We start from the raw sequence: 18,224 nt of genomic DNA on the forward strand, positions 1-18,224 counted from the left end.
ATCGATGTCTCGGTCACTCTTGGCATACAGCTTGATATCATCCATGTACAGGAGGTGGCTGACAACTGCTCCATTCTGTAGTCGGTATCTGTAGCTGATAATCTTGTCAATGATCTCACTGAGGGGGTTCAGGCCTATGCAGAAAAGCAGTGGGGACAGAACATCTCCTTGGTAGATCCCGCACTTATGGTGACTTGTGCTATGGGCTTGAAGTTGGCCTCTAGTGTTGTCTGTCACATCCCCATTGAGTTCCTGATGAAGGGTCTTAGGGTCCTGTTGATCTTGTATAGTTTTTAGGCATTCCAGGATCCAGGTGTGGGGCATTGAGTCATAGGACTTCTTGTAATCAACCCAGGCAGTGCACAGGTTGGTGAGCCTAGTCTTGCAGTCTCAGCTGACTGCTCAGTCTACCAGTAGCTGGTGTTTTGCGCCTCTAGTATTCTTGCCCATCCCTTTCTGTGCCCCACTCATGTATGGACCCATGTGCCTGTTCATCTTAGCCGATATGATGCCTGACAGGAGCTTCCACGTGGTGCTGAGGCAGGTTATTGGTCGGTAGTTGGAGGGGACCGGTCCCTTCTGAGGGTCCTTGAGGATTAGGACTGTCCGGCCTTCGATTAGCCATTCTGGTTGCCTCTCGTCAACTAGCAGCTGGTTTATTTGTACTGCCAGGCGCTCGTGGAATGCAGTCAGCTTCTTCAGCCAGTAGGCCTGAACCATGTCAGGGCCTGGTGCTGTCCAATTCTTCATACTTGAGACCCTTGCTGTACTTCTTAGGCACCTTCTTCATCACACCTTTCTGCAGCTCCGATAGTTGGCTAACCTCCCTATGTGCTACCTTGATCTTAGCCTGTAGCCCCCTTATCCATGGAGGGTACTGCTCCTTTTGGCTGTTCAACTTGTAGCCAAGCATCTCACTGATCACTACTGCCGTGGTGTAGATCAGCTTGTTACTCTCGGTAATGGTGGCTGTAGGTATCGTCCGTAGTGCTGCATAAACATCATCTAGCAGACCTTCTTAGGGTACTTAACGTAGTCTTGGTAACTGGCTACGGGGGATCCAGGTTTCAAGCTTGGCCATGAGCCCATCTTTCAGGTCAGTGAAACCAGAGAGAACCAAGGTTACAATGTAACCGTACGCTTAGAGGTAGCAAGCATGCTACCATTTCTGATATTCATCAATAGATACAGAATCGTGCCTCTAATTTTAAGCCAAACTGGCAATTTATTATTATTTTTTAATCTGATGTCATAAAAAGGAGAATTACCTTTTTGTACCAGCCTATAAACATTTAATTTTGTCAGTGAAATTGAGCATTTTCACATGGGAGTCTACAGGGACTGAGTTGCTTTTGGAGATAGCCAAAACAATGGCTTTGTTGTACAGGTTGTTGCCTTGGTGATGCTAGGTGAGTGGATCAGCATTGGGGTTCCCCGTTGGACCTAATAAATATCTGTACAAATGGTTTGCTGAAGAATGTGATGCATATTAAAGCTTACAAAGATGGAGTTCACAGGTACACAGGTATTTTTTTAAATGTGATTTTCTGCTTTTGTTTTTGAAATAGATGTCTACATAAAAACTAAAAAAAAGATGTCAAGTGCTGTCAACAAGTGGTGATTTAACCCAAAGGGAAACCAAATGTTTTCTCTTTGTTTGTTCTTCACATTTTAAGCATTAAAAACAAACAAACAAAAAACAATCTCATTGTTCAGTTTCCTAACATGGTGTTTACTTGTGGACAAAATCCCCAAAATACCTGTGTATATGCACAGACTACATACCTGTACCATGGAGAGAGTTGATATGGCACAAGTGAACGCAATTAAGACAATAACGATTGTAGGAAAAGTAAAAAAGGAAGTGAAAACAGAAGGGAAAATAACACAGGAGGAAGTAACATACAAAATAAAGCAGGGAGTAAATGGAAAGAGGCATTGAGCAGGAAGCACATGGAAAAAGAAGAGAGCAAATCAAGAAGTAAAGAAGGATCAACACAGAGATCACGGTATTTTGGTCTGGAGCAAGGTGATGGCCCAAGTAAAAGCCTGTCTGTACAAGTTTCTTTTTCTTCACTCTCCTTCTTCACCTTCCTTCTCAGCATCCTGACAGCTTGCCAAAATGAACAACGTGACTGCCAATCAGAGTGCACAACAATCGTAATATCTTTTCCTGTAAAGCCTACCATCTGTTAAAGTGATCCAGATGAAATGTGATCTTTTCATACCTGCGATGGCACTCAGTGTCAAGGCACACTTGCAGTTTTACAATGGCCAGCTTAACATAAAAAAGCTTGAGTGACTAGTACTGCTTGCTGTAAATAGGGAAGATATACAGTAACATATGTTTTTCACATTAGCACAAGCCCTGTATTTTAGTGTGTGTGTTTTATGTGTGTCAAATTAGGGATTGCCTTGCCACTATAGTGCATTAAGATCTTATTTCTGCAATAAGTGTGATTGAACCTTTTGTAACTTTTGTTTTGTTGACTATAATTTCTTCAAACTGCAGTAAATGAGGGCGTTTTCAAAATCAGGACTACTGTGCAGGCATGCAGCGCATACCGAGTGCGTTGAGAGAGTGGTGCTATTTGCAGAGAGGGAAAATTGCCTGACAACTGTATGCGCCTGTGAGTAATGTTGCTATGAGGAAGTACGCCCATACAAATAAGCTCTGTCTTTAAGCTGTCACTCAGACATTCATCAGCCTGTGTATTTATTCTCGGGGATTAGAAATGCTTATCTCGTGGTGGTCATGTTTATTTTCCACTAGATCCGTCACAGAAGCGCTTTTTCCTTCTTTCAGTTTTGTACATCTAGGATGATCAACACCCCCACTCAGGTGTAGCTTTAAAAAAAAATCTCTCTATATTATTATTATTATTATTATTATTATTATTATTATTATTATTATTATTATATACCTATTTTTCTTAGTTGATCTAAATGGACTCAAACACCAACATTCAACAATATTTGACTTGCATTTTGGGCTCCTGTACATTTTGTCCAAACAACCTTGAAACTTTCCTCAGGTTTGTCATTTGTCCTGCCAAGGCACTATCTGATGAAATGCAGTATATGCCTTTGCTCCGAATGGTGTATCTTTACCGTAATACTCCCTGGCTCCTGCTGGTCTCCACTTAAGATGACAGTAATAGAAAACATGCTGCTATGAAAAAGACATGCTTCTGCTTTATTTTGGTCCTCTTCATTTTCCACTTCAGCCAGTCCCCACAGTGATTTGTTCTCCTGTAGGACTTCAACTGGCTTTGGTCTGGAAAGTTCTGGAAAAGGGGCTTTTTCCTACTGGGGCAGGTTGTGAATTGTACTGAGTCACTTATGGAGGGAACAGGATAGGATAGGGTATCACCCAAACTGAACATCGACTACTGCAAAAATGAAGGACTGAAATTCACTTTAGAATAATAATAATAATGGATTGCATTTATATAGCACTTTTCTAGACACTCAAAGCGCTTTACAATTCCACTATTCATTCACTCTCACATTCACACAATGGTGGAGGCAAACCACAGTTGAAGTAGACACAGTAGAAGACCTGTTAAGTTTTAAAAAGTGGGAGGAGCATTCTCGTTAAGTGTAGTGTGCAAAATAATTTGTGTCAAACAGACATTAGAGAGACATGTACTGTGCTTTGGTAACTATAATTCTGTGACAGATAAATCCTAAGAGAAGTTAAAAAAAAAGAAGCAACAAAACAAAAAGGTTGTGTACCCAAATTATAGACTGTACACAAAAGATGTATGTACCTATGGTGATGCCCATTAGCTTGTGAACTAGTGTTTATGAGCCTCAGCGCTAGCATTTTGGCTGCTACCGTGTTGGATCTTCAAGCCAATAGTAACCATATTTGGGTGGGCGGGTGAAGTTTTCAGTTTTCACATAGTGCAATAAAGTAAGTAAGTAAGTACAGATGCCTGCAAATTAGTGCTAAGCAACAGAATAACAAATACTAGAGTCTGACTCTAAAAAACAGTGGTGCCTTAAAACTGGTGTTGCCTAACATTACAGCTGCCTACAGTATATCAGTAAAAGCAGCCACACCCCTACCTTTGAGCTGAAACAAGATGCACTGCAATAAGCTATACAAATTGCAAACCATGCAGTCATAATGAAGGGGAAACAAGAGCACTGTACAAACCTGTTGTTCGATTATACTGTAAATATGCTTTTTGAAGCCCATACGCTGGGTATTTTAAAGTGGGAGATTATTGGAATTTGCTCAAAATCCAAAATGCAAAGCCTGGATAAATGGCAGGGTTGAATCAGGAAGCGGATCCATCTGCTGTGGCAAAATAAGGGACGAGCAGAAAGTACCAATTTACTCTCTTTTGGAACAAGCCTCCAGTGGCCACTTCTGGAACTGCAAATGTTGGTACTTCTGAGCTGTTCTTGAATCCTGGAGGTTGTTGCTTGATACGCAGACTACACCATGTTTACTAGCATTAGCTAAAACTGTATTCATAGGGTGGTTTTAAATGTTTGGCTGCCTGCTGTTTTGTCATTAATATCACTGCAGACCATTAACTTTGTCAGTATTTTCTTTTAATACATATCAAATATACCATACAGAGAAAGCTTTAAAATACATAAAGAAAGCTTGCTGATAGGAATTTTTTAAAATGCAATTTACACCACGAACAGTCAATGTTAAAGTCCACACTAGTGGCCACACTACAGTGGCACACTTCATCACAGCTGCACAGGTTTTGGGGAAAAGCATGAATCTACTGTTCTTGTAAGCAGGATTACAAGATGGGTGCGTTGACTTTTTAATAGTGCAGACAATTGTTTTGAGTCCAAATTGACAAAGAGTCAATATACAGTCAGCCTCTAATTTGTAGCCATTTGTCAGTGGATGGCAGGTTAAACAGGATGTCAGATTTACTGGACTGTGTTTCCAAGAAAAAATGAGCAAAACTCATCTCAGCCTGGGCATATGCTTCTGTGGACAGTTAATATGATTTCATTTCTTTCTGCAAAACTTTTGGAACATAATATTTTGCTCTGAAGATGTTGACTATCCATCTCCCATGTAAAGGATAAATGTGGAAAATATGTTTCTGTGCAGTCCAGCTCCTTATAGGCTGCCAGACCCTTACAAGTGAAAACAAACTATGCTGCCCTTCCAGTCCAGCTTGAAAGCGTTTTGTTCAGTGTTTTCAAATCAGTGATAATCCTATTACAGTTTTTCTCAAATGCTAAAACACATTTCACAAACGTTACCACCAGGTCCCCCAATGTCCAAACACAACACCCTTCTCTAAAGCTACATAAACACAACCACACCTTCCCACTGCAAAACTCAAACTCCCACACCAAGAGAGCAGCTCGAAGCTGTCAAAACTGTAAACACTATACACAGCATTACACACTACAGCAAAACAACTGAAAACACAATGCTCAATTTGTGAGAAGGTTCTTTGTTTCATAACTGCCAATGCATATTTTAGAAACTATACAGTAACGGATCATCGTAGATCTCTGCAGAGGATTAGGCATTTAGATTTGTGAGTTTCATATGAGTAGTATAAATCTATAGAAAATCCTGCATGTACGTACACTACTGTAACACAACTCAATGCAAAAACAGAATCTAATGCACACAACAGTAATCTTGAAAACATGAACAGGGTGTGAAGTTTTTTTATTTACGTTATTCACACCACACACACACCACAATCACTGTGCGGCATCATGTCGCTGAGCTGTTGCTCGCATCTCGTCCGTAATGATGGTGCGAGGTTGTCTTGCTCTCCCTCCTGGACCTTCTCCTCTCCCATGTTGGCCTTCTCCTCTTCCTCGTTGGTCACTCCTCTTCCTCCTCTCATTTGAACTCCTCTTCCTCATTGGCCTGCTCCTCTTCTTCCAGGGCCAGCTCTTCTCCCTCCTCTGCATCAAATTCCTCTTCCCCTGACTCTGCCTTCATCCATTGTGTTTGTTTGGAACCTTCAGCATACTGTGCACTCTGAACTTGCTTTTACATGTGGGTACAGCATTAGCAACAAGTGTCTTCAATTTTGAGTCATTGTGTGTAGTGAATGACGCCAGGTGTGTTCCCTGTGTTCAAAGATTGGTGACTGTGGCAAGCATTTTGCATCACATGGGCTTTCATTTGAGGATATGAGCAGAGTTGTTTTGCAACATGTGTTTTAGCAAGGAAAAATGTGTTTAGATTTATGAGTACAGAGGGTTGTGTTTTGTGAATTGTGTCTTCATGTGACATGTGTTTATGGTACTGGAATATGGTGGCTACATTTAGTAAATGTGTTTAGACTACTGGTCATTTGGGTTACAGGATTGGCTTTTGTGTTTTAACATTTGAGAAAAACTGTAATAAATGTAGAAAGTTGTTTATATAAGTCATTGACTAAGAGGAAAATCAGAGTTTATTTGGGTGGGTTGATTTTTCAGTGGTTCTTACATGTGGCATACTGTATTTTATGTATAGTTAGCATGAGCTGGACCTTGTTTTAATAAATGTGGGAAAAGGGGAAGTGGCTGGGCTGCATATTATCTTATCTGTGGACTGTCCAAGCGACAAACTGAGCTGTGTCCTGGGAGTGACTAGCATAGTTGTGTGTGTGTGTGTGTGTGTGTGTGTGTGTGTGTGGTAGCTGGCAGCGTGTTTCTCTGTACAACAAAATGAGCCTGAGAGACGGTGCAGAGGGTTTTCAGCTAATTCTCTCCAGGATGTTCCAAAGCACTATGAGTTGATATGTACAGAGCTGTCTGGAGTGAGAAAACAAATGCTGTAACGGAAAGTACAGAACTCATAAGCTTGTATTTGGCTAAAGAGCACGCTGAAGACATTTAATGACTATAGGACATATGAGACATTTAATGAAATCCTCTGAATGACATATGAGGCAATTTGGCAACAACAACCCTCGGACATTTTGTTCCAAAATGCGATAACCATTATTGGAAAAAGGTGAAACTATGTCTTGCCAAAGAGCACACAGTGAGATAGTAAAGAAACTTCCATTGATAAAACTTTTACATGTTGGACTCTCTTTATTTTAGAAACAGTGATTAATTACAGTCTTCTCCCTCCTCTAAAGTTTCATCTTGGAAGTAGACATTTTCTCCTCCTGCTGCAAAAAGCAGCCACTCCAGCCAAAGCTTTTCAACTCTGGACTCAACACGCTGATTGATTGACTTATGGACTCTGGCCAGCGTGTCCTTGTGTGAACCGCTCAAATCAGAATGGCCTCCACTGTGGTGGGAGATGAACTCGTCTCTCTCCAAAACCACAGCAGGTGGCCTGTGTTTGGGTTGTACACAAGCTTAGTATCACGTTACCTCCCTATACACATGGTATCAATTAGTATACAGTAGATCCTCAATGTGGTCATTGCTCACAGCTTTCTGTCTCCTCTTCCAAACCCAGAGATATGAAGAGAGGGCTACAGTAGTAAACAGAAAACCTGGCCCGACATGCAAAAATGCAGTTTACATTTCAGCAGCTTTTACAATCAATTAGGTGTTGAAATGTCAAATAAACATGGGAGAGGGTGGTCTAATGGTTGAAGTATCATGGGTTGCATTAATAATTTCCAGGCAACCATAACTGTGCATCATGTTGGTGTTCGTTATTAATGAGTTGTCCGTGCAAACATAACAAAATTAGAACTTCAGCACAGATAGTGATACATGGATATGAACGTAGCCCAGTGGTGTCTGCAGATAAATTCCTGAGAAGTGAGGCAGGTGTCTGAAGATCTGGCTGGACCCTTCACAGAGGGAAAAGTTGGAATTCCGAAAATCATCCGTCACTTCGCCTCATTCAGAAATATGTCTGGGACTGGTCTTATGTGAAACACTTGTACAAACACAGACTCTGTCCTTTTATACAATTTGGCTGTTGGTGACTCAGAGAGCTGCCTCCGGGGTAGGGTCTCCTTCCAGGCAGTTTCCACTCAAGAGCCAAAATATATCCTGACTTGGCAACGGAGACCATGACATTATAGACTGTTGGTACACAAGAAACTTTTGTCACTTTTTGTATGGGTCTATAGGCAATGAATATGACTAGTCCTTTATCATATAGTGATGATTACAACAGGAAAAGAAAAGATTTAACTGCACTGGATATTCATTCACTGATTAAATGGAGAAATTTAATAAAACTGAAGATAGTATTAGCCAGCTGATCCACCTGTATTCATGTTTATGGGATTATTTTAAAGAAATGCTCCATTTCTAAACTGTATATGAAAAATGGACTGGCCACTGTGATGTCGCCCACTGGAACTTGCTTAATTCTCAAGTTGTCTTTTTGTTTGTTATTTTTAAACTAGATGTGACCATATTCGGATGAGTTAATGTAATGTCACTGACACTTACAAAACTTTATGATATTGAATGCAAATTCTTTCAGGGAAAATTGTCTTAAAAGTGTATTTTAATGCAAAAGAACTTTAACACAAAATGCCCAACTATATCTTTTTAATTAGCATAACTTGAAACATATATACAGTTTAGATGACTGAGAAGTGCGTCCACACAGTTGTTATGGAGGTGGGAAATTTTGCCTCAGGTGGAAAACCTGTTTCCGCACGGGAATATACAGAGATTCGAAAACGGGAGTTCTGGTTTGGGTCTTGCAAGGTGTCCCTAACAAAGTGGCCAGTGATTACTTGTCTCACATAGTGTATTCTTTTTAAATACAGTGGGGGTCCAGATTAATTTTTAATAGCCTTTATAACATTTATTCAGGAAAAAGAATGCATTTTTATTGATTTTGTTCCACCTAGCATACTTCTGACTTAGACAGCTTGTTTGACACTCATTAATTTGGCCGCTATCAAGCAAACAACAAGTCTATGATTTTGTTCCTGCAAACATGTCTGCATGTGTTACTAAGGCTGTTTTACAGGCATCCGCCATGAAAACTGATTAGGTGTGCAGGATGTTTCATTAAGTCAAGTAAAGTGTCTTTGATCGTGCAGTTTATCTGTATTATGCAGCCCAGTTTTGTGGCAGGAAACTGGCTGCACACAAAGATGAAACTTACCTTTAGCTCCATCACTTTTAGGCATGTCTCTTCTAGTTCTATGTCTATCTGAAGGTTTTGCTTTCTATTTATGAATCCATACCTTTTCTGTATGTGGACTCAAAGATTATATTCTTTGAAATTAGAAGATGTTTCATAGCACACTCATTAACAACAAGGCTACTCAGTCTACCAAATTGTTGAAATGATCTACCAGCAACATCAAACTTTCCCTTTTGTTGCATTGCGTTATCCGGCAGGAACTGTGGAGGTGTAACTGTCTGTTTAGTCTGACGTGTGCATGGGGTGCGTGTTTCTGTGCAGACATTAACAACTACCAGGTGGGCCAAAGTTTACTAAGAACCTAAAGTGATATGCCTTCATTTTGACACATGTTAAAATCATTCTCTTCTATTAATATGACCAGACGCATCTGCTTTGGTGCTTCTTTTCATTTTTACGCCCATATTACTCTAGCTCTTTAGTCTGAACCGATGCCTTATACAGGCAATGGAAATGTCCATTTCTGAAACATCTGCTGCTGCTGTTTTATGATATTTACTTCCATGAACAGTTGTAATTGTGACTCATTTTTCAAGGGGTGTGCCGGATCTGTTGTCAGATGTGTTTGTGTGTGCTGCTTTTATTTGACCATGACAAAAAACCCTTTTAGCATTTTTTGGTAATTAAGATGCCGTATTAATAGAATTTCCACATACTGTTGAACCACCTGCGGGAGCTTTATGTATATACTTGTGCACGTACCACAGTTTGAGAACTAACTGCCAAACATAAAACAAACAGCTGAAGATTGTAGCCCTTATTTCTTTGGAGACATTTTGCTGATAAATACGAGGCGGTTTGGACAAATCTAATAACGGTGTAAATAACAGTCACACAAATTGTGTTTTATTGCCATTGAATCCAGATGTTCTGTTATGGGAGCATTTGGGGTAACAGGTAGGGCCTGTAGCCTGGTCAGTAATTCTCCAAATCTCCTGGCTCTCGGCACTGGTCCTGATACAGCTCATTAAACTGTGATTATACTGCTCCCAGGGGTTTGGGCTCTGGACCAGCTCATTATTAAGGCAACAGAAAACAGAGCTTGTGGGATGAATCTTAATGCAATGTGCTTCCAATATGGTAGTTTTGTCTCCAAACAAAAGCTTCTCGTTTGAAGAAACATATTGCCTTACGTAGAACGTAAATGAACATGAAGCTGAAAGCCAAGACTTTAAATGTGAACCTGGGCTAAAATATGTTATAGAGAGCATTAACATTAGTATTAATTGTAGGCTGACCTCCAGTGCTACACAACTCACCTTTTGCAGTTGTAGGGGACCTGGTAGCACATTAGAAGAGGGAGTCTGGTCAAATTAACTCAACCTGAGCAAGAACAGATTTAAAATGCAAGAAATTCCCAGGAGGTCTAATTCTATTTCTGCTTGTCATTTAATCATAGTGTTTGTCCATTTCATGGTAAAGAATTAGACGTAAAAGTGTACAGGTTTATTATCGCAGCACTGAAGATTATTAGCTTTTACTGGTCATTGTTGCGCTTCATTTAAGCCATTTATCTCTTGTTAAATTCATGAAAACCTTATCTGTATTACTCTGTTTTAGTCAGCATTTATTTGGAGTTTGGTGCCTGAACACCTGTGAATGCAAATGCAGTTAATTTCTTGCTTTACACTACCACATTAGATTAGAAATTAAACAATCAAGATGCAAAATTGCACCCAGTTTCAGAGGTTCAAAGGTAACTTAACAAACAAACATTATTTTAAATACGAGGACTGGTTTTAATTTTTGGATTAAAATGCTTTTGCAGGGAGTCTAGAACTCATGGACATCACCGAATGTTGTGGTTCCTCCACAGAGATGCTCTGCTAGGCTTCACTTCAGCCACCTTCATATGCTGTTTCTTTGTGTTCAGTTTTATATTTAATAACTGAAAAGCATTATGTTCTGTTTGACGGAAGCATGGTGTTGTGTTGTTTTAGCCCCATCACCTCATAGCACCAAGGTCCACGGTTTGAATCCACTGGACTGCTGGGGCCTTTTTGTGTGGAGTTTGCATGTTCTCCTGTGTCTGCATGGGTTCTCTACATAAACTTTGCTATCCAAAGCATGTCCAATATCATGGTTAAAAATGGAGGCAGTTTGCTAATCATGCCAACTAACCACTGATAGCATTAGCTGATAACTAATCAAGTTTCCAGTTTGTCTAAATGTGGTTCCGTTAGGTTGAAGTAGCTAACTTAACTAACCAATTAACCAGCTAACTGACAACTAATTATGGCATACTCATACCTTCAAAGTTTTTGTCACACTGGCTATTGTATCCATAGTGAAAAACTACAGTGCACACTTTTCCAGTGTGACAGTTTGTATTAGGAGGACCTGAGCTGAATTGTAAGGGTAGCATATACAGAAGTCACTCGAACACATGGTAACTCACAGTTTAATTTTACTATTTGCTCTAAAATCCATTCACTGCCCTGAACAAACATTGGTTTCGCAATCCCTCTCCCTCCTTGTCTGTTCCTCTGTTCACGTCTGGTTGGTATTTCAAGCAGACAAAGATTAGAAGTGGTGTCAAGTATCCTGCTCTACGTCTGGCAGTGTAACATCCCTCCTGTGTTTTGACAGTCATTAATGAGTGCAGTTAATGCAGCGACTAAGAGCGCTAAAGCCTCTAATAGAGAACACATCCAAATATATGCCAAAGCAAGCATTCTTTGTGAACAGAGGACAGGATGTTACTGTAATACTACTGACTGGTGCCAGACTGTGGGGATTGGCCTTGATGATAGCTGGAATGTAGTGAATGCCAGGCTGAATACCAAGACAGTGAATTTACAGACAATGCAGATCGGGGAAACAATGGCTTCAGCAGATACTAATGAAACCTTGAAAAGCCACAAGTTCTCAGAGTAATTGATCACCCCATCAATTTCCCTGCAGAATGTGAACTTAAGCAGCTGTGTTTTACTCCCTTATTCTCTATGGACACTCTCTATGTTTGTCCATCAATCTGACCATCACTTTAGTCCTGACTAAGAAGTTGTAATGCCTATTTGGGATAGCCTTTCTGTTTGCCCTTACCTTTCATCATAATCATGCACCTGATTAGTACTAATACTAGTCTCACAACTTGGCTTATAAACTAAGATGGTGAGCATGGTTAAAGGGGTCGTATTCTAACATTTCCAGGCCCCTATTCTTATTCTTGAATGCTATTAGAATAGCTTTACATGACTGGCAGTTCAGAATAATTCATATCTATCATATGGACCTTCTCTTCCAATGTGTGGAAAAAAACAGCTTCCCCCTCTTAGGCCACCCTCTCTGCATTATGCCTCTGATTGGGGGAAAAAATAGTTCAATAAGAATAAAAGGTTTCAACAGCAGGTGGGGGGGGGGGGGGGAGTTTCTGTACTCACAGCCTCGTTCATAAAGTGCCAAGAGTAAAAATAACTGTCTGAAACAGAACTAGAACTAGAAGTGTGATGCATACGACATGTGGGCAAAATTGGGCCACCAGTCCAGCCCACTGGACGGATTTTCAAAGCGTAAAGATCGCAGAGAAGATTAATTGTGTCTCTGTATTTCTACAAAGAAGAAAGTAAGACCTTAGACATACCTTGCTTCTTACCCTGTGCCAGCTGGGATTAGGGATGGGTATCGTTTAGGTTTTATCCGATATCGGTGCCAAACTGGTACTTTTGAAACGGTGCCGGTGCTTAAAGAATGGAGAACACAAACTTTGTCCAAAAACCTCTTATGTTTTTATTTTTATTTTTTAATTTTAGAAGTCTCTTTTTTTCTGCAAAATGATAACCAAGTTAGCCTTTTCTGTTGATACAACATACCTCCTTTGGTTGGAACCGGTGCTTGTACTAAAACCTCTCATGTTCAGCTGATTTTGTAAAAAGATAACGATGTTAGCCTTTTCTGCAGCCATAGGGCATATATGGTATCATTCTATCAAACAAGAAGACAGCCGCATGTAACTACAACGCTGTTTGCTAGTTCACCTTACGTGCATTAATGTAATAATGTGGTTAGCTCACGCAGAGAAGAACGGCTGCTGCTGCCATCATCATCCGTCTTCATTTCTGCTACACTGGCAGGGCTAGGGGCAGGACTCTCCTCTTCGGGTTCTTGGGGGATGTTGCTAACTCCGGGTCGATAACAGGCACCACACCTGCAAGTAGATGTGCTCGGTGGTCGGTCTTGCAGCAAGCTATTAAATATGGTGCATTTCTCGGCTTTAAAAAAAAAACGCTATGCGTCGCCAGATATTTCATCAGCACCGAAATGTGCGCTGCTTTTCGGTCTGGTTACTACCGTTTATGTCAGAAACGGTGCCATAATGGCACCGGATACCAGTACCCATCCCTAGCTGGGATAGGCTAGACCTGTTAGGATGCCTGGGTCGTTGACCCAGAGGTTTGAGTTTATTATATTATTTATCTAGTCTTTGGTTTTTTTGTTAGAGTTCTATCTTATGGTTTATGTCTCTGTGTCTGCCCTGGTCCCACGTCTCTGTTCCCTCTGTTGTAGTGCCTGCCTGTGAGTCTGTGTCTGTAAGTTCAGTCTGTGTTATGTTTCCTCTTTTACTTTGAAAGTCCTTGACTCATGTAAATGCATCTGGTTGTGCTTCCTTTGTCTCGTTAGGCCTGATTTGCCCCAGCTGTGTTTCCCTCCTGTTACCTATTCCCTGATTGCTCCCTCTGTGTATTTAAGCCCTGTGTTTCAGTTTGTCTGTGTCGCGAGCTACCGTTTATGATGCTGTGTGTTCTGTCTGTTTGCCTGAGTTTGGTTTTTGGAGTCTCAGTTTTGTTACCTTTTTTGAGTTCACGTCTGTCTCCGGAGTCTGCACTTTGGGTCCACCACTCCTGCCTGCACACAGCCCTCTCATAACAAGACCCCTCATGTGACTTTGAACAGGGGTGTATCCAGGACTTTTGAAATGGGGTGGCATAGCGAGGACCAAACAGAAATAAACTCAGTGTAGTAACTGGTTACTCACATGTGTTGTACCATTGTACCAGTAATTTAATGTGACAATAAAAGGGATTTGATTTGAAACAAGGTGACACACAAGAGTTTAAACAAAATCTTATGTTGGAGAAGACTTTATTTAGTTAAGTTTTAATCCTACTTAAATAACTTCATAATCTAAAAAATATATATATAATCAAAATATATTTAAAGTACCTTAAGTAAATGAAATAATTATGTGGAATATAAAAAAGTCCCCTCTGGTGATATACATTATTGGATCATAATTATTGATTTATTGGTGTGTATATCTCTACTGTTGCAGCTTTTGATGATTTTAATTACTTATATATTTCCTGTTAGCTTGATCCATAGTACTGTAGTTACACTGCAAAATAATAAGTAACTTATGGTTTAAAATAGGTTTGGAGTATGACGTTTAATAATTTAGAAAGAAAGTGGCATAACATGGAAATACTTGTAGTGCAAGTACATTAAATCTGAGTAAAGTACTTGAGTAAATCAATTCAGTTACAATGCTTCTGGTCTTATCCATGCTCTCATCTAATGGTACTGGGAATTACAAGGCTAGAGTACACTAGTCAAGTAGTTTTGGTAGGTGGGGAGTCACATTTCAGTTGGAGGCTGTTCCCACCCCATGTCCCGTGCTCACAAATATGCTGACCCGGAATTGGACGTGGAAGTGGAAGAAGATGGATAGATGGACAGCGAAAGCAAGGCCTATAAGCCAGGAAAAGACATGTTTTTTTTTAATTACAAAATACATCCATCCATCCATCCATTCGCTTATCCTTTTTCAGGGTCGTGGGGGGCGCTGGAGCCTATCCCAGCCAGTCTGTCGCAGGGCTAACACATAGGGACAGACAACCATTCACACTCATTCGCACATTCACACCTAGTGGCAATTTGGATTATCCAATTAACCTATCCCCACAAGCTGCATGTCTTTGGACGGTGGGAGGAAGCCGGAGTACCCGGAGAGAACCCACGCAAACACGGGGAGAACATGCAAACTCCACACAGAAAGACCCCTGATGGTGGAATTGAACTCAGGACCTTCTTGCTGTGAGGCAACAGTGCTAACCACCGTGCCACCGTGCTGCCCTACAAAATACATATTATTATTATTATTATTGAAACTGATAATGAGAGTATTTTTACAGAAAGTGGAAAAACCTAAGTGAAATTACACTTATTTTGTTGCTATGGCAAATAAAGCTGTTTGTCACGCTGAAAGAGTGGAGTTTTTTTATTTCATATGAATGGTTTTGCTTCTCCGGCACTCTAGAGGTCAGTGGCCAGTAAACTAAAATGAATGTGACACCTCCGATTTAGAGCACTTAGAGAAACTGATCTCTTGGTTCAGATTACTCGTACAAATCCTGACCTCATTATATGAAATTTTGGCCATGTATAATTTTTGCAACCACTGTTGTAAAAGGATATATGCAAGAACATAAGGCAAGACATAATGGGCACGCTATTCTACAAATATGACAGATTATAAACATAAGTAGCAAGTTCACAGTCGAAAAAGGCTGCATCACTTTACTGGGACATTACTCAAGTATCAGTTTGCCCGTTGCTTTTTGACCTCACATTCAGTATTTACTGCATAGAGTATGCGCACTGATTTTCCAGTCTGTTCAGCTCCAGGTGTCTCTTCAGTGTGTCTGCAGCATGAATCAAAGCATTTTTTTTAAATTTAACTGGAAAGCTTGCTGTTGTTTATCACATAATATTCCTAATGTGTTTTTTTTCTGCAAAATGAGATAAGAAGGGGAAAAGGGAGTTGTATGAAACGGGCCAGATTTAAATGCGCCGCACGGCACATTGCATACCACAAATGCCGGCGGGCTTGAGTAACCAGGAAGCCAGGGCCTTATAAATGAAAAGCTCTTTTAGTGAGACAGTGTGAAATATGATGGATACTCCAGAGCTGAGATGCTGGACCGCAGCCCTGAGCAGCACTCCACCTCATGTGTCATGTTCTCTGGGCATCGAGTCAAGTGTTAAACAGTGCTGGAGCTACACCATGAAAGGGTGGTAACCATTGTCCTATTAACAAAACCGAGGCTGTGCAACGGATGTGTTTATTTAAAAATCTCCAGTAATTACTTAACTATGCCTTAAAGATATGCTAGGGAGAAAAAGAATTCCAAGTGTATATTTATAGTAAATGCCGGGATAGTTACAGTCAAAACCCTATATAGCAGCGCTAATACACCACTGACATTAAAACGATCGGCTTCCTGGCACTAATGTGCTGGAAAGTCATTCAATGGAGACCTCTGTGCTCATTTTCTATTAACGTTACACAGAACATTTGCAAATCTGCACTGCTGAGAGCTGCGGTTGGTGTGCCATCGGGAGCACTTTCAAACAATGGACAGAATGGGTTTCCGTTGCTTTATGATGAGGAACCTGAGCCGTGGCCGCCTGCCATCCACAGAGTCCCGGCCACGATTAACAGGAAAGGACCTGGCACTAAACCTAGAAATGCGAGGGCACACGCTCAGATGCAAAAGTACACATGTTTCTTTGATCTTCAAAGGAGTTTGAAGGTCTTGCTGAAAAGACAGTGTAATCTGGTTTTTCTGGTGTGTTTTATGTATTAGAAACAAAGTCAGGGAGCAGACCTAAACAGTGAGGAAAAGTAAAAAAGCAACTAACATGAAGGTAGACTGTTACACCAGTAATCTTTGAAAAGCTTGGTGCTGCAGCACCGTGCAAGAACCTAAAATGTCTGATTTTTCTTTTCTTTTTTGGCAATATTGTGAGTGACCTATCATGGGAGGTCCAGACTTCTCCCATATGCCAGGCCTGCATCTGCAGGAAGCTAACAGCTCTGCGCACTGGGTATAGTTGGATTCATCGCACGTTGCTGCCTTTTGATACTTGACCCAAAGTGCTGACTTACAAGACAATGCAACAAGTGTCTTGTTGCATTGTCTTTGTTTTAAGCATTTAATAAAATATTTGACTAAACAGGAGCCAGTTCTTTTTTTGTTTGGTTTGTTTTTTTCCCATTACACAAATGCCAAACGTCAGTCTCGTGGTCCAGGCACTGAAAACCAGGTTACCCTGTGAGATTGATTTTATATATTTTTCACCTTTTATTCTAACATAGCAATAAAAGCACATATGTTCAGATTGTTTTGATTAAAACAGGAATTTCTGCTCTATTGCTTCTAGATTTATTGCAACTTAAGAGATGGCCTTCTAAATCTGTAGTGGCAACGAAGCGTTTTTTCCACCCAGCTGGGATGTTTTTCAGCAAAGGACGAATCTGAAACTGGGCGAGATGTTATTATTACTATGATTTTTTCTTTTTTTTCAATCGTGGCCTTTAACGGTTCCAAATCCAGATTGCTTACATCTTTCCTCTCCTCTGGGCTGACATGCGAAGTGGAAGATCTTCAAGTCAACGTCTCAAAAAATACTGAAAGAAGATTATTCAAACCATATGATGCAGATGAAAAATTAATACATGTTTTTTTCCACTCTGTGCAGCTGTGCAGGCTGATTAAAAACACTGTACACATTTTTGAGTGATTAAAAAAACATGAAAGGGCTTTTAATTGGAATCTTAAGGTTGAATCTAAAACCTCATCTCCAGGCCGTAGAATGTAATAAAACAGTAAAGGTTTCAAACAAAGCTACTCTGACAAATATTGTGCTTGGAGAGCAGCCAGATTCTTGTGCGGATGACTCTGTGCCAGAGGCAAAGCTCATCCAAGCCCAGAGTACTCTCAAGTGGGCCTGAGTGTTGTTTTGGAGTTTGAGGCAAAAAAGAATAGGCCAAAGGCTCCCTGTGAGATAAACTATTATAATCCACTCAAAATGCACACACAAACACGAACTGCCCAAATCTGTGTTTCTTTGGAATGTATCAGCAAACTGTACGGCATGAGACAGATCAGGCTTTTGTTGAATTTTTTTCAGGCCGTGAATAAGTTACTTGTGTTACAGCCCACATGCAGGTAATCCTAGTTTAACCCCGACTCATCAAGCACGGCTTACTCAGTCATGTACTGTGTGCTGCCCCATTGTTCTAGTATATCCTGGTCTTTGTGAATGCTTCAACTTTCACCAGAAGGGAATTTTTTTGTTACTGTGTGTGTGTGTGTGTGTGTGTGTGTGTGTGTGTGTGTGTGTGTGTGTGTGTGTG

Source organism: Copadichromis virginalis, linkage group LG17 (assembly GCF_057382275.1).
Source record: "Copadichromis virginalis isolate Kocher_CV1m ecotype Utaka linkage group LG17, C_Virginalis_male_GT1.1, whole genome shotgun sequence".
NCBI classification, from domain to species: domain Eukaryota; kingdom Metazoa; phylum Chordata; class Actinopteri; order Cichliformes; family Cichlidae; genus Copadichromis; species Copadichromis virginalis.